Source organism: Hypanus sabinus, chromosome 4, assembly GCF_030144855.1.
Source record: "Hypanus sabinus isolate sHypSab1 chromosome 4, sHypSab1.hap1, whole genome shotgun sequence".
Taxonomy (NCBI): domain Eukaryota; kingdom Metazoa; phylum Chordata; class Chondrichthyes; order Myliobatiformes; family Dasyatidae; genus Hypanus; species Hypanus sabinus.
The window spans coordinates 78213324-78237014 of NC_082709.1; positions in this window are offsets into that span (position 1 = coordinate 78213324).

A 23691-nucleotide genomic window follows, 5' to 3' on the forward strand; every position below is an offset into this window, starting at 1 on the left:
CCTGGACCTGGTGCTATGGGAAATAACTGTTCCCGGACCTGGTGCTGTGAGTCGTGAGGCTCCTGGACCTGGTGCTGTGGGTAATAACTGTTCCTGGACCTGGTGCTGTGGGTAATAACTGCTCCTGGACCTGGTGCTGTGGGTCGTGAGGCTCCTGGACCTGGTACTGTGGGTAATAACTGTTCCTGGACCTGGTGCTGTGGGTAATAACTGTTCCTGGACCTGGTGCTGTGAGTCGAGAGGCTCCTGGACTTGGTGCTGTGGGTAATAACTGTTCCTGGACCTGGTGCTGTGGGTAATAACTGTTCCTGGACCTGGTGCTGTGGGTAATAACTGCTCCTGGACCTGGTACTGTGGGTAATAACTGCTCCTGGACCTGGTGCTGTGGGTAATAACTGCGCCTGGACCTGGTGCTGTGGGTAATAACTGCTCCTGGACCTGGTGCTGTGGGTAATAACTGTTCCTGGACCTGGTGCTGTGGGTCGTGAGGCTCCTGGACCTGGTGCTGTGGGTAATAACTGTTCCTGGACCTGGTGCTGTGGGTCGTGAGGCTCCTCGACCTGGTGCTGTGGGTAATAACTGCTCCTGGACCTGGTGCTATGGGTAATAACTGCTCCTGGACCTGGTACTGTGGGTAATAACTGTTCCTGGACCTGGTACTGTGGGTAATAACTGCTCCTGGACCTGGTGCTGTGGGTAATAACTGCTCCTGGACCTGGTGCTGTGGGTAATAACTGTTCCTGGACCTGGTACTGTGGGTAATAACTGCTCCTGGACCTGGTGCTGTGGGTAATAACTGCTCCTGGACCTGGTGCTGTGGATAATAACTGTTCCTGGACCTGGTACTGTGGGTAATAACTGCTCCTGGACCTGGTGCTGTGGGTAATAACTGCTCCTGGACCTGGTGCTGTGGGTAATAACTGCTCCTGGACCTGGTACTGTGGGTAATAACTGCTCCTGGACCTGGTGCTGTGGGTAATAACTGCTCCTGGACCTGGTACTGTGGGTAATAACTGTTCCTGGACCTGGTGCTGTGGGTCGTAAGACTCCTGGACCTGGTGCTGTGGGTAATAACTGCTCCCGGACCTGGTGCTGTGGGTCATGAGGCTCCTGGACCTGGTGCTGTGAGTAATAACTGCTCCTGGACCTGGTACTGTGGGTAATAACTGCTCCTGGACCTGGTGCTGTGGGTAATAACTGCTCCTGGACCTGGTACTGTGGGTAATAACTGTTCCTGGACCTGGTGCTGTGGGTCGTAAGGCTCCTGGACCTGGTGCTGTGGGTAATAACTGCTCCCGGACCTGGTGCTGTGGGTCATGAGGCTCCTGGACCTGGTGCTGTGAGTAATAACTGCTCCTGGACCTGGTACTGTGGGTAATAACTGCTCCTGGACCTGGTACTGTGGGTAATAACTGTTCCTGGACCTGGTGCTGTGGGTCGTGAGGCTCCTGGACCTGGTGCTGTGGGTCGTGAGGCTCCTGGACCTGGTGCTGTGGGTCGTGAGGCTCCTGGACCTGGTGCTGTGGGTCATGAGGCTCCTGGACCTGGTGCTGTGGGTAATAACTGTTCCTGGACCTGGTGCTGTGGGTCGTGAGGCTCCTGGACCTGGTGCTGTGGGTCGTGAGGCTCCTGGACCTGGTGCTGTGGGTCGTGAGGCTCCTGGACCTGGTGCTGTGGGTCATGAGGCTCCTGGACCTGGTGCTGTGAGTAATAACTGTTCCTGGACCTGGTGCTGTGGGTCGTGAGGCTCCTGGACCTGGTGCTGTGGGTCATGAGGCTCCTGGACCTGGTGCTGTGGGTAATAACTGCTCCTGGACCTGGTACTGTGGGTAATAACTGTTCCTGGACCTGGTGCTATGGGTAATAACTGCTCCTGGACCTGGTGCTGTGGGTAATAACTGTTCCTGGACCTGGTGCTATGGGTAATAACTGCTCCTGGACCTGGTGCTGTGGGTAATAACTGCTCCTGGACCTGGTGCTGTGGGTAATAACTGCTCCTGGACCTGGTACTGTGGGTAATAACTGTTCCTGGACCTGGTGCTGTGGGTAATAACTGCTCCTGGACCTGGTGCTGTGGGTAATAACTGCTCCTGGACCTGGTGCTGTGGGTAATAACTGCTCCTGGGCCTGGTACTGTGGGTAATAACTGTTCCTGGACCTGGTGCTGTGGGTAATAACTGCTCCTGGACCTGGTGCTGTGGGTAATAACTGTTCCTGGACCTGGTGCTGTGGGTAATAACTGTTCCTGGACCTGGTGCTGTGGGTCGTGAGGCTCCTGGACCTGGTGCTGTGGGTAATAACTGCTCCCGGACCTGGTGCTGTAGGTCGTGAGGCTCCTGGACCTGGTGCTGTGGGTAATAACTGCTCCTGGACCTGGTGCTGTGGGTAATAACTGCTCCTGGACCTGGTGCTGTGGGTCATGAGGCTCCTGGACCTGGTGCTGTGAGTAATAACTGCTCCTGGACCTGGTACTGTGGGTAATAACTGCTCCTGGATCTGGTGCTGTGGGTCGTGAGGCTCCTGGACCTGGTGCTGTGGGTAATAACTGCTCCTGGACCTGGTGCTGTGGGTTGTGAGGCTCCTGGACCTGGTGCTGTGGGTAATAACTGCTCCTGGACCTGTTGCTATGGGTAATAACTGCTCCCGGACCTGGTGCTGTGAGTCGTGAGGCTCCTGGACCTGGTGCTATGGGTAATAACTGTTCCCGGACCTGGTGCTGTGAGTCGTGAGGCTCCTGGACCTGGTGCTGTGGGTAATAACTGTTCCTGGACCTGGTGCTGTGGGTAATAACTGCTCCTGGACCTGGTGCTGTGGGTCGTGAGGCTCCTGGACCTGGTACTGTGGGTAATAACTGTTCCTGGACCTGGTGCTGTGGGTAATAACTGTTCCTGGACCTGGTGCTGTGAGTCGTGAGGCTCCTGGACTTGGTGCTGTGGGTAATAACTGTTCCTGGACCTGGTGCTGTGGGTAATAACTGTTCCTGGACCTGGTGCTGTGGGTAATAACTGCTCCTGGACCTGGTACTGTGGGTAATAACTGCTCCTGGACCTGGTGCTGTGGGTAATAACTGTTCCTGGACCTGGTGCTGTGGGTCGTGAGGCTCCTGGACCTGGTGCTGTGGGTAATAACTGTTCCTGGACCTGGTGCTGTGGGTCGTGAGGCTCCTGGACCTGGTGCTGTGGGTAATAACTGCTCCTGGACCTGGTGCTATGGGTAATAACTGCTCCTGGACCTGGTACTGTGGGTAATAACTGTTCCTGGACCTGGTACTGTGGGTAATAACTGCTCCTGGACCTGGTGCTGTGGGTAATAACTGCTCCTGGACCTGGTGCTGTGGGTAATAACTGTTCCTGGACCTGGTGCTGTGGGTAATAACTGCTCCTGGACCTGGTACTGTGGGTAATAACTGCTCCTGGACCTGGTGCTGTGGGTAATAACTGCTCCTGGACCTGGTGCTGTGGGTAATAACTGTTCATGGACCTGGTGCTGTGGGTAATAACTGTTCCTGGACCTGGTGCTGTGGGTCGTGAGGCTCCTGGACCTGGTGCTATGGGTAATAACTGCTCCTGGACCTGGTACTGTGGGTAATAACTGTTCCTGGACCTGGTACTGTGGGTAATAACTGCTCCTGGACCTGGTGCTGTGGGTAATAACTGTTCCTGGACCTGGTGCTGTGGGTAATAACTGTTCCTGGACCTGGTGCTGTGGGTCGTAAGGCTCCTGGACCTGGTGCTGTGGGTAATAACTGCTCCCGGACCTGGTGCTGTGGGTCATGAGGCTCCTGGACCTGGTGCTGTGAGTAATAACTGCTCCTGGACCTGGTACTGTGGGTAATAACTGCTCCTGGACCTGGTACTGTGGGTAATAACTGTTCCTGGACCTGGTGCTGTGGGTCGTGAGGCTCCTGGACCTGGTGCTGTGGGTCGTGAGGCTCCTGGACCTGGTGCTGTGGGTCGTGAGGCTCCTGGACCTGGTGCTGTGGGTCATGAGGCTCCTGGACCTGGTGCTGTGGGTAATAACTGTTCCTGGACCTGGTGCTGTGGGTCGTGAGGCTCCTGGACCTGGTGCTGTGGGTAATAACTGTTCCTGGACCTGGTGCTGTGGGTCGTGAGGCTCCTGGACCTGGTGCTGTGGGTCATGAGGCTCCTGGACCTGGTGCTGTGAGTATTAACTGTTCCTGGACCTTGTGCTGTGGGTAATAACTGCTCCTGGACCTGGTACTGTGGGTAATAACTGCTCCTGGACCTGGTGCTGTGGGTAATAACTGCTCCTGGACCTGGTACTGTGGGTAATAACTGTTCCTGGACCTGGTGCTATGGGTAATAACTGCTCCTGGACCTGGTGCTGTGGGTAATAACTGTTCCTGGACCTGGTGCTATGGGTAATAACTGCTCCTGGACCTGGTGCTGTGGGTAATAACTGCTCCTGGACCTGGTGCTGTGGGTAATAACTGCTCCTGGACCTGGTACTGTGGGTAATAACTGTTCCTGGACCTGGTGCTGTGGGTAATAACTGCTCCTGGACCTGGTGCTGTGGGTAATAACTGCTCCTGGACCTGGTGCTGTGGGTAAAAACTGCTCCTGGACCTGGTACTGTGGGTAATAACTGTTCCTGGACCTGGTGCTGTGGGTAATAACTGCTCCTGGACCTGGTGCTGTGGGTAATAACTGTTCCTGGACCTGGTGCTGTGGGTAATAACTGTTCCTGGACCTGGTGCTGTGGGGCGTGAGGCTCCTGGACCTGGTGCTGTGGGTAATAACTGCTCCCGGACCTGGTGCTGTAGGTCGTGAGGCTCCTGGACCTGGTGCTGTGGGTAATAACTGCTCCTGGACCTGGTGCTGTGGGTAATAACTGCTCCTGGACCTGGTGCTGTGGGTCATGAGGCTCCTGGACCTGGTGCTGTGAGTAATAACTGCTCCTGGACCTGGTACTGTGGGTAATAACTGCTCCTGGATCTGGTGCTGTGGGTCGTGAGGCTCCTGGACCTGGTGCTGTGGGTAATAACTGCTCCTGGACCTGGTGCTGTGGGTTGTGAGGCTCCTGGACCTGGTGCTGTGGGTAATAACTGCTCCTGGACCTGTTGCTATGGGTAATAACTGCTCCCGGACCTGGTGCTGTGAGTCGTGAGGCTCCTGGACCTGGTGCTATGGGTAATAACTGTTCCTGGACCTGGTGCTGTGAGTCGTGAGGCTCCTGGACCTGGTGCTGTGGGTAATAACTGTTCCTGGACCTGGTGCTGTGGGTAATAACTGCTCCTGGACCTGGTGCTGTGGGTCGTGAGGCTCCTGGACCTGGTACTGTGGGTAATAACTGTTCCTGGACCTGGTGCTGTGGGTAATAACTGTTCCTGGACCTGGTGCTGTGAGTCGTGAGGCTCCTGGACTTGGTGCTGTGGGTAATAACTGTTCCTGGACCTGGTGCTGTGGGTAATAACTGTTCCTGGACCTGGTGCTGTGGGTAATAACTGCTCCTGGACCTGGTACTGTGGGTAATAACTGTTCCTGGACCTGGTGCTGTGGGTAATAACTGTTCCTGGACCTGGTGCTGTGGGTAATAACTGCTCCTGGACCTGGTGCTGTGGGTAATAACTGTTCCTGGACCTGGTGCTGTGGGTCGTGAGGCTCCTGGACCTGGTGCTGTGGGTAATAACTGTTCCTGGACCTGGTGCTGTGGGTCGTGAGGCTCCTGGACCTGGTGCTGTGGGTAATAACTGCTCCTGGACCTGGTGCTATGGGTAATAACTGCTTCTGGACCTGGTACTGTGGGTAATAACTGTTCCTGGACCTGGTACTGTGGGTAATAACTGCTCCTGGACCTGGTACTGTGGGTAATAACTGCTCCTGGACCTGGTGCTGTGGGTCGTGACGCTCCTGGACCTGGTGCTGTGGGTAATAACTGTTCCTGGACCTGGTGCTGTCGGTCATGAGGCTCCTGGACCTGGTGCTGTGGGTAATAACTGTTCCTGGACCTGGTGCTGTGGGTCGTGAGGCTCCTGGACCTGGTGCTGTGGGTAATAACTGCTCCTGGACCTGGTGCTATGGGTAATAACTGCTCCTGGACCTGGTACTGTGGGTAATAACTGTTCCTGGACCTGGTACTGTGGGTAATAACTGCTCCTGGACCTGGTGCTGTGGGTAATAACTGCTCCTGGACCTGGTGCTGTGGGTAATAACTGTTCCTGGACCTGGTGCTGTGGGTAATAACTGCTCCTGGACCTGGTACTGTGGGTAATAACTGCTCCTGGACCTGGTGCTGTGGGTAATAACTGCTCCTGGACCTGGTGCTGTGGGTAATAACTGTTCATGGACCTGGTGCTGTGGGTAATAACTGTTCCTGGACCTGGTGCTGTGGGTCGTGAGGCTCCTGGACCTGGTGCTATGGGTAATAACTGCTCCTGGACCTGGTACTGTGGGTAATAACTGTTCCTGGACCTGGTACTGTGGGTAATAACTGCTCCTGGACCTGGTGCTGTGGGTAATAACTGTTCCTGGACCTGGTGCTGTGTGTAATAACTGTTCCTGGACCTGGTGCTGTGGGTCGTAAGGCTCCTGGACCTGGTGCTGTGGGTAATAACTGCTCCCGGACCTGGTGCTGTGGGTCATGAGGCTCCTGGACCTGGTGCTGTGAGTAATAACTGCTCCTGGACCTGGTACTGTGGGTAATAACTGCTCCTGGACCTGGTACTGTGGGTAATAACTGTTCCTGGACCTCGTGCTGTGGGTCGTGAGGCTCCTGGACCTGGTGCTGTGGGTCGTGAGGCTCCTGGACCTGGTGCTGTGGGTCGTGAGGCTCCTGGACCTGCTGCTGTGGGTCATGAGGCTCCTGGACCTGGTGCTGTGGGTAATAACTGTTCCTGGACCTGGTGCTGTGGGTCGTGAGGCTCCTGGACCTGGTGCTGTGGGTAATAACTGTTCCTGGACCTGGTGCTGTGGGTCGTGAGGCTCCTGGACCTGGTGCTGTGGGTCATGAGGCTCCTGGACCTGGTGCTGTGAGTATTAACTGTTCCTGGACCTGGTGCTGTGGGTAATAACTGCTCCTGGACCTGGTACTGTGGGTAATAACTGCTCCTGGACCTGGTGCTGTGGGTAATAACTGCTCCTGGACCTGGTACTGTGGGTAATAACTGTTCCTGGACCTGGTGCTATGGGTAATAACTGCTCCTGGACCTGGGGCTGTGGGTAATAACTGTTCCTGGACCTGGTGCTATGGGTAATAACTGCTCCTGGACCTGGTGCTGTGGGTAATAACTGCTCCTGGACCTGGTGCTGTGGGTAATAACTGCTCCTGGACCTGGTACTGTGGGTAATAACTGTTCCTGGACCTGGTGCTGTGGGTAATAACTGCTCCTGGACCTGGTGCTGTGGGTAATAACTGCTCCTGGACCTGGTGCTGTGGGTAAAAACTGCTCCTGGACCTGGTACTGTGGGTAATAACTGTTCCTGGACCTGGTGCTGTGGGTAATAACTGCTCCTGGACCTGGTGCTGTGGGTAATAACTGTTCCTGGACCTGGTGCTGTGGGTAATAACTGTTCCTGGACCTGGTGCTGTGGGGCGTGAGGCTCCTGGACCTGGTGCTCTGGGTAATAACTGCTCCCGGACCTGGTGCTGTAGGTCGTGAGGCTCCTGGACCTGGTGCTGTGGGTAATAACTGCTCCTGGACCTGGTGCTGTGGGTAATAACTGCTCCTGGACCTGGTGCTGTGGGTCATGAGGCTCCTGGACCTGGTGCTGTGAGTAATAACTGCTCCTGGACCTGGTACTGTGGGTAATAACTGCTCCTGGATCTGGTGCTGTGGGTCGTGAGGCTCCTGGACCTGGTGCTGTGGGTAATAACTGCTCCTGGACCTGGTGCTGTGGGTTGTGAGGCTCCTGGACCTGGTGCTGTGGGTAATAACTGCTCCTGGACCTGTTGCTATGGGTAATAACTGCTCCCGGACCTGGTGCTGTGAGTCGTGAGGCTCCTGGACCTGGTGCTATGGGTAATAACTGTTCCTGGACCTGGTGCTGTGAGTCGTGAGGCTCCTGGACCTGGTGCTGTGGGTAATAACTGTTCCTGGACCTGGTGCTGTGGGTAATAACTGCTCCTGGACCTGGTGCTGTGGGTCGTGAGGCTCCTGGACCTGGTACTGTGGGTAATAACTGTTCCTGGACCTGGTGCTGTGGGTAATAACTGTTCCTGGACCTGGTGCTGTGAGTCGTGAGGCTCCTGGACTTGGTGCTGTGGGTAATAACTGTTCCTGGACCTGGTGCTGTGGGTAATAACTGTTCCTGGACCTGGTGCTGTGGGTAATAACTGCTCCTGGACCTGGTACTGTGGGTAATAACTGTTCCTGGACCTGGTGCTGTGGGTAATAACTGTTCCTGGACCTGGTGCTGTGGGTAATAACTGCTCCTGGACCTGGTGCTGTGGGTAATAACTGTTCCTGGACCTGGTGCTGTGGGTCGTGAGGCTCCTGGACCTGGTGCTGTGGGTAATAACTGTTCCTGGACCTGGTGCTGTGGGTCGTGAGGCTCCTGGACCTGGTGCTGTGGGTAATAACTGCTCCTGGACCTGGTGCTATGGGTAATAACTGCTCCTGGACCTGGTACTGTGGGTAATAACTGTTCCTGGACCTGGTACTGTGGGTAATAACTGCTCCTGGACCTGGTACTGTGGGTAATAACTGCTCCTGGACCTGGTGCTGTGGGTCGTGACGCTCCTGGACCTGGTGCTGTGGGTAATAACTGTTCCTGGACCTGGTGCTGTCGGTCATGAGGCTCCTGGACCTGGTGCTGTGGGTAATAACTGTTCCTGGACCTGGTGCTGTGGGTCGTGACGCTCCTGGACCTGGTGCTGTGGGTAATAACTGTTCCTGGACCTGGTGCTGTGGGTAATAACTGTTCCTGGACCTGGTGCTGTGGGTAATAACTGCTCCTGGACCTGGTGCTGTGGGTAATAACTGTTCCTGGACCTGGTGCTGTGGGTAATAACTGCTCCTGGACCTGGTACTGTGGGTAATAACTGTTCCTGGACCTGGTACTGTGGGTAATAACTGCTCCTGGACCTGGTACTGTGGGTAATAACTGCTCCTGGACCTGGTACTGTGGGTAATAACTGTTCCTGGACCTGGTACTGTGGGTAATAACTGCTCCTGGACCTGGTACTCTGGGTAATAACTGCTCCTGGACCTGGTGCTGTGGGTAATAACTGCTCCTGGACCTGGTGCTGTGGGTAATAACTGCTCCTGGACCTGGTGCTGTGGGTAATAACTGCTCCTGGACCTGGTGCTGTGGGTAATAACTGCTCCTGGACCTGGTGCTGTGGGTCGTGAGGCTCCTGGACCTGGTGCTGTGGGTAATAACTGTTCCTGGACCTGGTACTGTGGGTAATAACTGTTCCTGGACCTGGTGCTGTGGGTAATAACTGCTCCTGGACCTGGTACTGTGGGTAATAACTGCTCCTGGACCTGGTGCTGTGGGTAATAAATGCTCCTGGACCTGGTGCTGTGGGTAATAACTGTTCCTGGACCTGGTGCTGTGGGTAATAACTGCTCCTGGACCTGGTACTGTGGGTAATAACTGTTCCTGGACCTGGTGCTGTGGGTAATAACTGTTCCTGGACCTGGTGCTGTGGGTAATAACTGCTCCTGGACCTGGTGCTGTGGGTAATAACTGTTCCTGGACCTGGTGCTGTGGGTCGTGAGGCTCCTGGACCTGGTGCTGTGGGTAATAACTGTTCCTGGACCTGGTGCTGTGGGTCGTGAGGCTCCTGGACCTGGTGCTGTGGGTAATAACTGCTCCTGGACCTGGTGCTATGGGTAATAACTGCTCCTGGACCTGGTACTGTGGGTAATAACTGTTCCTGGACCTGGTACTGTGGGTAATAACTGCTCCTGGACCTGGTACTGTGGGTAATAACTGCTCCTGGACCTGGTGCTGTGGGTCGTGACGCTCCTGGACCTGGTGCTGTGGGTAATAACTGTTCCTGGACCTGGTGCTGTCGGTCATGAGGCTCCTGGACCTGGTGCTGTGGGTAATAACTGTTCCTGGACCTGGTGCTGTGGGTCGTGACGCTCCTGGACCTGGTGCTGTGGGTAATAACTGTTCCTGGACCTGGTGCTGTGGGTAATAACTGTTCCTGGACCTGGTGCTGTGGGTAATAACTGCTCCTGGACCTGGTGCTGTGGGTAATAACTGTTCCTGGACCTGGTGCTGTGGGTAATAACTGCTCCTGGACCTGGTACTGTGGGTAATAACTGTTCCTGGACCTGGTACTGTGGGTAATAACTGCTCCTGGACCTGGTACTGTGGGTAATAACTGCTCCTGGACCTGGTACTGTGGGTAATAACTGTTCCTGGACCTGGTACTGTGGGTAATAACTGCTCCTGGACCTGGTACTGTGGGTAATAACTGCTCCTGGACCTGGTGCTGTGGGTAATAACTGCTCCTGGACCTGGTGCTGTGGGTAATAACTGCTCCTGGACCTGGTGCTGTGGGTAATAACTGCTCCTGGACCTGGTGCTGTGGGTAATAACTGCTCCTGGACCTGGTGCTGTGGGTCGTGAGGCTCCTGGACCTGGTGCTGTGGGTAATAACTGTTCCTGGACCTGGTACTGTGGGTAATAACTGTTCCTGGACCTGGTGCTGTGGGTAATAACTGCTCCTGGACCTGGTACTGTGGGTAATAACTGCTCCTGGACCTGGTGCTGTGGGTAATAAGTGCTCCTGGACCTGGTGCTGTGGGTAATAACTGCTCCTGGACCTGGTACTGTGGGTAATAACTGCTCCTGGACCTGGTGCTGTGGGTAATAACTGCTCCTGGACCTGGTACTGTGGGTAATAACTGCTCCTGGACCTGGTGCTGTGGGTCGTGAGGCTCCTGGACCTGGTGCTGTGGGTAATAACTGCTCCTGGACCTGGTGCTGTGGGTTGTGAGGCTCCTGGACCTGGTACTGTGGATAATAACTGCTCCTGGACCTGGTACTGTGGGTAATAACTGCTCCTGGACCTGGTACTGTGGGTCGTGAGGCTCCTGGACCTGGTGCTGTGGGTAATAACTGCTCCTGGACCTGGTGCTGTGGGTCGTGAGGCTCCTGGACCTGGTGCTGTGGGTCGTGAGGCTCCTGGACCTGGTGCTGTGGGTAATAACTGCTCCTGGACCTGGTGCTGTGGGTAATAACTGCTCCTGGACCTGGTGCTATGGGTAATAACTGCTCCTGGACCTGGTACTGTGGGTCGTGAGGCTCCTGGACCTGGTGCTGTGGGTAATAACTGCTCCTGGACCTGGTGCTGTGGGTCGTGAGGCTCCTGGACCTGGTGCTGTGGGTAATAACTGCTCCTGGACCTGGTGCTGTGGGTAATAACTGTTCCTGGACCTGGTGCTGTGGGTAATAACTGCTCCCGGACCTGGTGCTGTAGGTCGTGAGGCTCCTGGACCTGGTGCTGTGGGTAATAACTGCTCCTGGACCTGGTGCTGTGGGTCATGAGGCTCCTGGACCTGGTGCTGTGAGTAATAACTGCTCCTGGACCTGGTGCTGTGAGTAATAACTGTTCCTGGACCTGGTACTGTGGGTAATAACTGCTCCTGGACCTGGTGCTGTGGGTCATGAGGCTCCTGGACCTGGTGCTGTGGGTAATAACTGCTCCTGGACCTGGTGCTGTGGGTCATGAGGCTCCTGGACCTGGTGCTGTGGGTAATAACTGCTCCTGGACCTGGTGCTGTGGGTAATAACTGTTCCTGGACCTGGTGCTGTGGGTAATAACTGTTCCTGGACCTGGTACTGTGGGTAATAACTGCTCCTGGACCTGGTGCTGTGGGTAATAACTGTTCCTGGACCTGGTACTGTGGGTAATAACTGTTCCTGGACCTGGTGCTGTGGGTAATAACTGCTCCTGGACCTGGTGCTGTGGGTAATAACTGCTCCTGGACCTGGTGCTGTGGGTCGTGAGGCTCCTGGACCTGGTGCTGTGGGTCGTGAGGCTCCTGGACCTGGTACTGTGGGTAATAACTGTTCCTGGACCTGGTACTGTGGGTAATAACTGCTCCTGGACCTGGTGCTGTGGGTAATAACTGCTCCTGGACCTGGTGCTGTGGGTAATAACTGTTCCTGGACCTGGTGCTGTGGGTAATAACTGCTCCTGGACCTGGTGCTGTGAGTAATAACTGCTCCTGGACCTGGTGCTGTGGGTAATAACTGCTCCTGGACCTGGTGCTGTGGGTAATAACTGTTCCTGGACCTGGTGCTGTGGGTAATAACTGTTCCTGGACCTGGTGCTGTGAGTAATAACTGTTCCTGGACCTGGTGCTGTGGGTCGTGAGGCTCCTGGACCTGGTACTGTGGGTAATAACTGTTCCTGGACCTGGTGCTGTGGGTCGTGAGGCTCCTGGACCTGGTGCTGTGGGTCGTGAGGCTCCTGGACCTGGTGCTGTGGGTAATAACTGCTCCCGGACCTGGTGCTGTGGGTCGTGAGTCTCCTGGACCTTGTGCTGTGGGTAATAACTGCTCCTGGACCTGGTGCTGTGGGTAATAACTGCTCCTGGACCTGGTGCTGTGGGTAATTACTGCTCCTGGACCTGGTGCTGTGGGTAATAACTGTTCCTGGACCTGGTGCTGTGAGTAATAACTGTTCCTGGACCTGGTGCTGTGGGTCGTGAGGCTCCTGGACCTGGTACTGTGGGTAATAACTGTTCCTGGACCTGGTGCTGTGGGTCGTGAGGCTCCTGGACCTGGTGCTGTGGGTCGTGAGGCTCCTGGACCTGGTGCTGTGGGTAATAACTGCTCCCGGACCTGGTGCTGTGGGTCGTGAGTCTCCTGGACCTTGTGCTGTGGGTAATAACTGCTCCTGGACCTGGTGCTGTGGGTAATAACTGCTCCTGGACCTGGTGCTGTGGGTAATTACTGCTCCTGGACCTGGTGCTGTGGGTAATAACTGTTCCTGGACCTGGTGCTGTGGGTAATAACTGTTCCTGGACCTGGTGCTGTGGGTAATAACTGCTCCTGGACCTGGTGCTGTGGGTCGTGAGGCTCCTGGACCTGGTGCTGTGGGTAATAACTGTTCCTGGACCTGGTGCTGTGGGTAATAACTGCTCCTGGACCTGGTGCTATGGGTAATAACTGCTCCTGGACCTGGTGCTGTGGGTCGTGAGGCTCCTGGACCTGGTGCTGTGGGTAATAACTGCTCCTGGACCTGGTGCTGTGGGTAATAACTGCTCCTGGACCTGGTACTGTGGGTAATAACTGTTCCTGGACATGGTACTGTGGGTAATAACTGCTCCTGGACCTGGTACTGTGGGTAATAACTGTTCCTGGACCTGGTGCTGTGGGTAATAACTGCTCCTGGACCTGGTGCTGTGGGTCGTGAGGCTCCTGTACCTGGTGCTGTGGGTAATAACTGTTCCTGGACCTGGTGCTGTGGGTAATAACTGCTCCTGGACCTGGTGCTATGGGTAATAACTGCTCCTGGACCTGGTGCTGTGGGTCGTGAGGCTCCTGGACCTGGTGCTGTGGGTAATAACTGCTCCTGGACCTGGTGCTGTGGGTAATAACTGCTCCTGGACCTGGTACTGTGGGTAATAACTGTTCCTGGACATGGTACTGTGGGTAATAACTGCTCCTGGACCTGGTACTGTGGGTAATAACTGTTCCTGGACCTGGTGCTGTGGGTAATAACTGTTCCTGGACCTGGTGCTGTGGGTAATAACTGCTCCTGGACCTGGTGCTGTGGGTAATAACTGCTCCTGGACCTGGTGCTGTGGGTAATAACTGTTCCTGGACCTGGTGCTGTGGGTAATAACTGTTCCTGGACCTGGTGCTGTGGGTAATAACTGCTCCTGGACCTGGTGCTGTGGGTAATAACTGTTCCTGGACCTGGTGCTGTGGGTAATAACTGTTCCTGGACCTGGTGCTGTGGGTAATAACTGCTCCTGGACCTGGTGCTGTGGGTAATAACTGTTCCTGGACCTGGTGCTGTGTGTAATAACTGTTCCTGGACCTGGTGCTGTGGGTAATAACTGCTCCTGGACCTGGTGCTGTGGGTCGTGAGGCTCCTGGACCTGGTGCTGTGGGTAATAACTGCTCCTGGACCTGGTGCTGTGGGTAATAACTGTTCCTGGACCTGGTGCTGTGGGTAATAACTGTTCCTGGACCTGGTGCTGTGGGTAATAACTGTTCCTGGACCTGGTACTGTGGGTAATAACTGCTCCTGGACCTGGTGCTGTGGGTAATAACTGTTCCTGGACCTGGTGCTGTGGGTCGTGAGGCTCCTGGACCTGGTGCTGTGGGTCGTGAGGCTCCTGGACCTGGTGCTGTGGGTCGTGAGGCTCCTGGACCTGGTGCTGTGGGTCATGAGGCTCCTGGACCTGGTACTGTGGGTAATAACTGTTCCTGGACCTGGTGCTGTGGGTCATGAGGCTCCTGGACCTGGTACTGTGGGTAATAACTGTTCCTGGACCTGGTGCTGTGGGTAATAACTGCTCCTGGACCTGGTACTGTGGGTCGTGAGGCTCCTGGACCTGGTGCTGTGGGTAATAACTGCTCCTGGACCTGGTACTGTGGGTAATAACTATTCCTGGACCTGGTGCTGTTGGTAATAACTGCTCCTGGACCTGGTACTGTGGGTAATAACTGCTCCTGGACCTGGTGCTGTGGGTAATAACTGTTCCTGGACCTGGTGCTGTGGGTAATAACTGCTCCTGGACCTGGTACTGTGGGTCGTGAGGCTCCTGGACCTGGTGCTGTGGGTAATAACTGCTCCTGGACCTGGTACTGTGGGTAATAACTATTCCTGGACCTGGTGCTGTTGGTAATAACTGCTCCTGGACCTGGTACTGTGGGTAATAACTGCTCCTGGACCTGGTGCTGTGGGTAATAACTGTTCCTGGACCTGGTGCTGTGGGTCGTGAGGCTCCTGGTCCTGGTGCTGTGGGTCGTGAGGCTCCTGGACCTGGTGCTGTGGGTAATAACTGCTCCTGGACCTGGTGCTGTGGGTCGTGAGGCTCCTGTACCTGGTGCTGTGGGTAATAACTGTTCCTGGACCTGGTGCTGTGGGTAATAACTGCTCCTGGACCTGGTGCTATGGGTAATAACTGCTCCTGGACCTGGTGCTGTGGGTCGTGAGGCTCCTGGACCTGGTGCTGTGGGTAATAACTGCTCCTGGACCTGGTGCTGTGGGTAATAACTGCTCCTGGACCTGGTACTGTGGGTAATAACTGTTCCTGGACATGGTACTGTGGGTAATAACTGCTCCTGGACCTGGTACTGTGGGTAATAACTGTTCCTGGACCTGGTGCTGTGGGTAATAACTGTTCCTGGACCTGGTGCTGTGGGTAATAACTGCTCCTGGACCTGGTGCTGTGGGTAATAACTGCTCCTGGACCTGGTGCTGTGGGTAATAACTGTTCCTGGACCTGGTGCTGTGGGTAATAACTGCTCCTGGACCTGGTGCTGTGGGTAATAACTGTTCCTGGACCTGGTGCTGTGGGTAATAACTGTTCCTGGACCTGGTGCTGTGGGTAATAACTGCTCCTGGACCTGGTGCTGTGGGTAATAACTGTTCCTGGACCTGGTGCTGTGGGTAATAACTGTTCCTGGACCTGGTGCTGTGGGTAATAACTGCTCCTGGACCTGGTGCTGTGGGTCGTGAGGCTCCTGGACCTGGTGCTGTGGGTAATAACTGCTCCTGGACCTGGTGCTGTGGGTAATAACTGTTCCTGGACCTGGTGCTGTGGGTAATAACTGTTCCTGGACCTGGTGCTGTGGGTAATACCTGTTCCTGGACCTGGTACTGTGGGTAATAACTGCTCCTGGACCTGTGCTGTGGGTAATAACTGTTCCTGGACCTGGTGCTGTGGGTCGTGAGGCTCCTGGACCTGGTGCTGTGGGTCGTGAGGCTCCTGGACCTGGTGCTGTGGGTCGTGAGGCTCCTGACCTGGTGCTGTGGGTCATGAGGCTCCTGGACCTGGTACTGTGGGTAATAACTGTTCCTGGACCTGGTGCTGTGGGTCATGAGGCTCCTGGACCTGGTACTGTGGGTAATAACTGTTCCTGGACCTGGTGCTGTGGGTAATAACTGCTCCTGGACCTGGTACTGTGGGTCGTGAGGCTCCTGGACCTGGTGCTGTGGGTAATAACTGCTCCTGGACCTGGTACTGTGGGTAATAACTATTCTGGACCTGGTGCTGTTGGTAATAACTGCTCCTGGACCTGGTACTGTGGGTAATAACTGCTCCTGGACCTGGTGCTGTGGGTAATAACTGTTCCTGGACCTGGTGCTGTGGGTAATAACTGCTCCTGGACCTGGGTACTGTGGGTCGTGAGGCTCCTGGACCTGGTGCTGTGGGTAATAACTGCTCCTGGACTGGTACTGTGGGTATTAACTATTCCTGGACCTGGTGCTGTTGGTAATAACTGCTCCTGAACCTGGTACTGTGGGTAATAACTGCTCCTGGACCTGGTGCTGTGGGTAATAACTGTTCCTGGACCTGGTGCTGTGGGTCGTGAGGCTCCTGTCCTGGTGCTGTGGGTCGTGAGGCTCCTGGACCTGGTGCTGTGGGTAATAACTGCTCCTGGACCTGGTGCTGTGGGTAATTACTGCTCCTGGACCTGGTGCTGTGGGTAATAACTGTTCCTGGACCTGGTGCTGTGAGTAATAACTGTTCCTGGACCTGGTGCTGTGGGTCGTGAGGCTCCTGGACCTGGTACTGTGGGTAATAACTGTTCCTGGACCTGGTGCTGTGGGTCGTGAGGCTCCTGGACCTGGTGCTGTGGGTCGTGAGGCTCCTGGACCTGGTGCTGTGGGTAATAACTGCTCCCGGACCTGGTGCTGTGGGTCGTGAGTCTCCTGGACCTTGTGCTGTGGGTAATAACTGCTCCTGGACCTGGTGCTGTGGGTAATAACTGCTCCTGGACCTGGTGCTGTGGGTAATTACTGCTCCTGGACCTGGTGCTGTGGGTAATAACTGTTCCTGGACCTGGTGCTGTGGGTAATAACTGTTCCTGGACCTGGTGCTGTGGGTAATAACTGCTCCTGGACCTGGTGCTGTGGGTCGTGAGGCTCCTGGACCTGGTGCTGTGGGTAATAACTGCTCCTGGACCTGGTGCTGTGGGTAATAACTGTTCCTGGACCTGGTGCTGTGGGTAATAACTGTTCCTGGACCTGGTGCTGTGGGTAATAACTGTTCCTGGACCTGGTACTGTGGGTAATAACTGCTCCTGGACCTGGTGCTGTGGGTAATAACTGTTCCTGGACCTGGTGCTGTGGGTCGTGAGGCTCCTGGACCTGGTGCTGTGGGTCGTGAGGCTCCTGGACCTGGTGCTGTGGGTCGTGAGGCTCCTGGACCTGGTGCTGTGGGTCATGAGGCTCCTGGACCTGGTACTGTGGGTAATAACTGTTCCTGGACCTGGTGCTGTGGGTCATGAGGCTCCTGGACCTGGTACTGTGGGTAATAACTGTTCCTGGACCTGGTGCTGTGGGTAATAACTGCTCCTGGACCTGGTACTGTGGGTCGTGAGGCTCCTGGACCTGGTGCTGTGGGTAATAACTGCTCCTGGACCTGGTACTGTGGGTAATAACTATTCCTGGACCTGGTGCTGTTGGTAATAACTGCTCCTGGACCTGGTACTGTGGGTAATAACTGCTCCTGGACCTGGTGCTGTGGGTAATAACTGTTCCTGGACCTGGTGCTGTGGGTAATAACTGCTCCTGGACCTGGTACTGTGGGTCGTGAGGCTCCTGGACCTGGTGCTGTGGGTAATAACTGCTCCTGGACCTGGTACTGTGGGTAATAACTATTCCTGGACCTGGTGCTGTTGGTAATAACTGCTCCTGGACCTGGTACTGTGGGTAATAACTGCTCCTGGACCTGGTGCTGTGGGTAATAACTGTTCCTGGACCTGGTGCTGTGGGTCGTGAGGCTCCTGGTCCTGGTGCTGTGGGTCGTGAGGCTCCTGGACCTGGTGCTGTGGGTAATAACTGCTCCTGGACCTGGTGCTGTGGGTCGTGAGGCTCCTGTACCTGGTGCTGTGGGTAATAACTGTTCCTGGACCTGGTGCTGTGGGTAATAACTGCTCCTGGACCTGGTGCTATGGGTAATAACTGCTCCTGGACCTGGTGCTGTGGGTCGTGAGGCTCCTGGACCTGGTGCTGTGGGTAATAACTGCTCCTGGACCTGGTGCTGTGGGTAATAACTGCTCCTGGACCTGGTGCTGTGGGTCGTGAGGCTCCTGGTCCTGGTGCTGTGGGTCGTGAGGCTCCTGGACCTGGTGCTGTGGGTAATAACTGCTCCTGGACCTGGTGCTGTGGGTAATTACTGCTCCTGGACCTGGTGCTGTGGGTCGTGAGGCTCCTGGACCTGGTGCTGTGGGTAATTACTGCTCCTGGACCTGGTGCTGTGGGTAATAACTGTTCCTGGACCTGGTGCTGTGAGTAATAACTGTTCCTGGACCTGGTGCTGTGGGTCGTGAGGCTCCTGGACCTGGTACTGTGGGTAATAACTGTTCCTGGACCTGGTGCTGTGGGTCGTGAGGCTCCTGGACCTGGTGCTGTGGGTCGTGAGGCTCCTGGACCTGGTGCTGTGGGTAATAACTGCTCCCGGACCTGGTGCTGTGGGTCGTGAGTCTCCTGGACCTTGTGCTGTGGGTAATAACTGCTCCTGGACCTGGTGCTGTGGGTAATAACTGCTCCTGGACCTGGTGCTGTGGGTAATTACTGCTCCTGGACCTGGTGCTGTGGGTAATAACTGTTCCTGGACCTGGTGCTGTGGGTAATAACTGTTCCTGGACCTGGTGCTGTGGGTAATAACTGCTCCTGGACCTGGTGCTGTGGGTCGTGAGGCTCCTGGACCTGGTGCTGTGGGTAATAACTGCTCCTGGACCTGGTGCTGTGGGTAATAACTGTTCCTGGACCTGGTGCTGTGGGTAATAACTGTTCCTGGACCTGGTGCTGTGGGTAATAACTGTTCCTGGACCTGGTACTGTGGGTAATAACTGCTCCTGGACCTGGTGCTGTGGGTAATAACTGTTCCTGGACCTGGTGCTGTGGGTCGTGAGGCTCCTGGACCTGGTGCTGTGGGTCGTGAGGCTCCTGGACCTGGTGCTGTGGGTCGTGAGGCTCCTGGACCTGGTGCTGTGGGTCATGAGGCTCCTGGACCTGGTACTGTGGGTAATAACTGTTCCTGGACCTGGTACTGTGGGTCATGAGGCTCCTGGACCTGGTACTGTGGGTAATAACTGTTCCTGGACCTGGTGCTGTGGGTAATAACTGCTCCTGGACCTGGTACTGTGGGTCGTGAGGCTCCTGGACCTGGTGCTGTGGGTAATAACTGCTCCTGGACCTGGTACTGTGGGTAATAACTATTCCTGGACCTGGTGCTGTTGGTAATAACTGCTCCTGGACCTGGTACTGTGGGTAATAACTGCTCCTGGACCTGGTGCTGTGGGTAATAACTGTTCCTGGACCTGGTGCTGTGGGTAATAACTGCTCCTGGACCTGGTACTGTGGGTCGTGAGGCTCCTGGACCTGGTGCTGTGGGTAATAACTGCTCCTGGACCTGGTACTGTGGGTAATAACTATTCCTGGACCTGGTGCTGTTGGTAATAACTGCTCCTGGACCTGGTACTGTGGGTAATAACTGCTCCTGGACCTGGTGCTGTGGGTAATAACTGTTCCTGGACCTGGTGCTGTGGGTCGTGAGGCTCCTGGTCCTGGTGCTGTGGGTCGTGAGGCTCCTGGACCTGGTGCTGTGGGTAATAACTGCTCCTGGACCTGGTGCTGTGGGTAATTACTGCTCCTGGACCTGATGCTGTGGGTAATAACTGTTCCTGGACCTGGTGCTGTGAGTAATAACTGTTCCTGGACCTGGTACTGTGGGTAATAACTGCTCCTGGACCTGGTGCTGTGGGTAATAACTGTTCCTGGACCTGGTGCTGTGGGTCGTGAGGCTCCTGGTCCTGGTGCTGTGGGTCGTGAGGCTCCTGGACCTGGTGCTGTGGGTAATAACTGCTCCTGGACCTGGTGCTGTGGGTAATTACTGCTCCTGGACCTGGTGCTGTGGGTAATAACTGTTCCTGGACCTGGTGCTGTGAGTAATAACTGTTCCTGGACCTGGTGCTGTGGGTCGTGAGGCTCCTGGACCTGGTACTGTGGGTAATAACTGTTCCTGGACCTGGTGCTGTGGGTCGTGAGGCTCCTGGACCTGGTGCTGTGGGTCGTGAGGCTCCTGGACCTGGTGCTGTGGGTAATAACTGCTCCCGGACCTGGTGCTGTGGGTCGTGAGGCTCCTGGACCTGGTGCTGTGGGTCGTGAGGCTCCTGGACCTGGTGCTGTGGGTCATGAGGCTCCTGGACCTGGTACTGTGGGTAATAACTGTTCCTGGACCTGGTGCTGTGGGTCATGAGGCTCCTGGACCTGGTACTGTGGGTAATAACTGTTCCTGGACCTGGTGCTGTGGGTAATAACTGCTCCTGGACCTGGTACTGTGGGTCGTGAGGCTCCTGGACCTGGTGCTGTGGGTAATAACTGCTCCTGGACCTGGTACTGTGGGTAATAACTATTCCTGGACCTGGTGCTGTTGGTAATAACTGCTCCTGGACCTGGTACTGTGGGTAATAACTGCTCCTGGACCTGGTGCTGTGGGTAATAACTGTTCCTGGACCTGGTGCTGTGGGTAATAACTGCTCCTGGACCTGGTACTGTGGGTCGTGAGGCTCCTGGACCTGGTGCTGTGGGTAATAACTGCTCCTGGACCTGGTACTGTGGGTAATAACTATTCCTGGACCTGGTGCTGTTGGTAATAACTGCTCCTGGACCTGGTACTGTGGGTAATAACTGCTCCTGGACCTGGTGCTGTGGGTAATAACTGTTCCTGGACCTGGTGCTGTGGGTCGTGAGGCTCCTGGTCCTGGTGCTGTGGGTCGTGAGGCTCCTGGACCTGGTGCTGTGGGTAATAACTGCTCCTGGACCTGGTGCTGTGGGTAATTACTGCTCCTGGACCTGGTGCTGTGGGTAATAACTGTTCCTGGACCTGGTGCTGTGAGTAATAACTGTTCCTGGACCTGGTGCTGTGGGTCGTGAGGCTCCTGGACCTGGTACTGTGGGTAATAACTGTTCCTGGACCTGGTGCTGTGGGTCGTGAGGCTCCTGGACCTGGTGCTGTGGGTCGTGAGGCTCCTGGACCTGGTGCTGTGGGTAATAACTGCTCCCGGACCTGGTGCTGTGGGTCGTGAGTCTCCTGGACCTTGTGCTGTGGGTAATAACTGCTCCTGGACCTGGTGCTGTGGGTAATAACTGCTCCTGGACCTGGTGCTGTGGGTAATTACTGCTCCTGGACCTGGTGCTGTGGGTAATAACTGTTCCTGGACCTGGTGCTGTGGGTAATAACTGTTCCTGGACCTGGTGCTGTGGGTAATAACTGCTCCTGGACCTGGTGCTGTGGGTCGTGAGGCTCCTGGACCTGGTGCTGTGGGTAATAACTGCTCCTGGACCTGGTGCTGTGGGTAATAACTGTTCCTGGACCTGGTGCTGTGGGTAATAACTGTTCCTGGACCTGGTGCTGTGGGTAATAACTGTTCCTGGACCTGGTACTGTGGGTAATAACTGCTCCTGGACCTGGTACTGTGGGTCGTGAGGCTCCTGGACCTGGTGCTGTGGGTAATAACTGCTCCTGGACCTGGTACTGTGGGTAATAACTATTCCTGGACCTGGTGCTGTTGGTAATAACTGCTCCTGGACCTGGTACTGTGGGTAATAACTGCTCCTGGACCTGGTGCTGTGGGTAATAACTGTTCCTGGACCTGGTGCTGTGGGTAATAACTGCTCCTGGACCTGGTACTGTGGGTCGTGAGGCTCCTGGACCTGGTGCTGTGGGTAATAACTGCTCCTGGACCTGGTACTGTGGGTAATAACTATTCCTGGACCTGGTGCTGTTGGTAATAACTGCTCCTGGACCTGGTACTGTGGGTAATAACTGCTCCTGGACCTGGTGCTGTGTGTAATAACTGTTCCTGGACCTGGTGCTGTGGGTCGTGAGGCTCCTGGTCCTGGTGCTGTGGGTCGTGAGGCTCCTGGACCTGGTGCTGTGGGTAATAACTGTTCCTGGACCTGGTGCTGTGGGTCGTGAGGCTCCTGGACCTGGTGCTGTGGGTCGTGAGGCTCCTGGACCTGGTGCTGTGGGTCGTGAGGCTCCTGGACCTGGTGCTGTGGGTCATGAGGCTCCTGGACCTGGTACTGTGGGTAATAACTGTTCCTGGACCTGGTGCTGTGGGTCATGAGGCTCCTGGACCTGGTACTGTGGGTAATAACTGTTCCTGGACCTGGTGCTGTGGGTAATAACTGCTCCTGGACCTGGTACTGTGGGTCGTGAGGCTCCTGGACCTGGTGCTGTGGGTAATAACTGCTCCTGGACCTGGTACTGTGGGTAATAACTATTCCTGGACCTGGTGCTGTTGGTAATAACTGCTCCTGGACCTGGTACTGTGGGTAATAACTGCTCCTGGACCTGGTGCTGTGGGTAATAACTGTTCCTGGACCTGGTGCTGTGGGTAATAACTGCTCCTGGACCTGGTACTGTGGGTCGTGAGGCTCCTGGACCTGGTGCTGTGGGTAATAACTGCTCCTGGACCTGGTACTGTGGGTAATAACTATTCCTGGACCTGGTGCTGTTGGTAATAACTGCTCCTGGACCTGGTACTGTGGGTAATAACTGCTCCTGGACCTGGTGCTGTGGGTAATAACTGTTCCTGGACCTGGTGCTGTGGGTCGTGAGGCTCCTGGTCCTGGTGCTGTGGGTCGTGAGGCTCCTGGACCTGGTGCTGTGGGTAATAACTGCTCCTGGACCTGGTGCTGTGGGTCGTGAGGCTCCTGTACCTGGTGCTGTGGGTAATAACTGTTCCTGGACCTGGTGCTGTGGGTAATAACTGCTCCTGGACCTGGTGCTATGGGTAATAACTGCTCCTGGACCTGGTGCTGTGGGTCGTGAGGCTCCTGGACCTGGTGCTGTGGGTAATAACTGCTCCTGGACCTGGTGCTGTGGGTAATAACTGCTCCTGGACCTGGTACTGTGGGTAATAACTGTTCCTGGACATGGTACTGTGGGTAATAACTGCTCCTGGACCTGGTACTGTGGGTAATAACTGTTCCTGGACCTGGTGCTGTGGGTAATAACTGTTCCTGGACCTGGTGCTGTGGGTAATAACTGCTCCTGGACCTGGTGCTGTGGGTAATAACTGCTCCTGGACCTGGTGCTGTGGGTAATAACTGTTCCTGGACCTGGTGCTGTGGGTAATAACTGTTCCTGGACCTGGTGCTGTGGGTAATAACTGCTCCTGGACCTGGTGCTGTGGGTAATAACTGTTCCTGGACCTGGTGCTGTGGGTAATAACTGTTCCTGGACCTGGTGCTGTGGGTAATAACTGCTCCTGGACCTGGTGCTGTGGTTAATAACTGTTCCTGGACCTGGTGCTGTGGGTAATAACTGTTCCTGGACCTGGTGCTGTGGGTAATAACTGCTCCTGGACCTGGTGCTGTGGGTCGTGAGGCTCCTGGACCTGGTGCTGTGGGTAATAACTGCTCCTGGACCTGGTGCTGTGGGTAATAACTGTTCCTGGACCTGGTGCTGTGGGTAATAACTGTTCCTGGACCTGGTGCTGTGGGTAATAACTGTTCCTGGACCTGGTACTGTGGGTAATAACTGCTCCTGGACCTGGTGCTGTGGGTAAT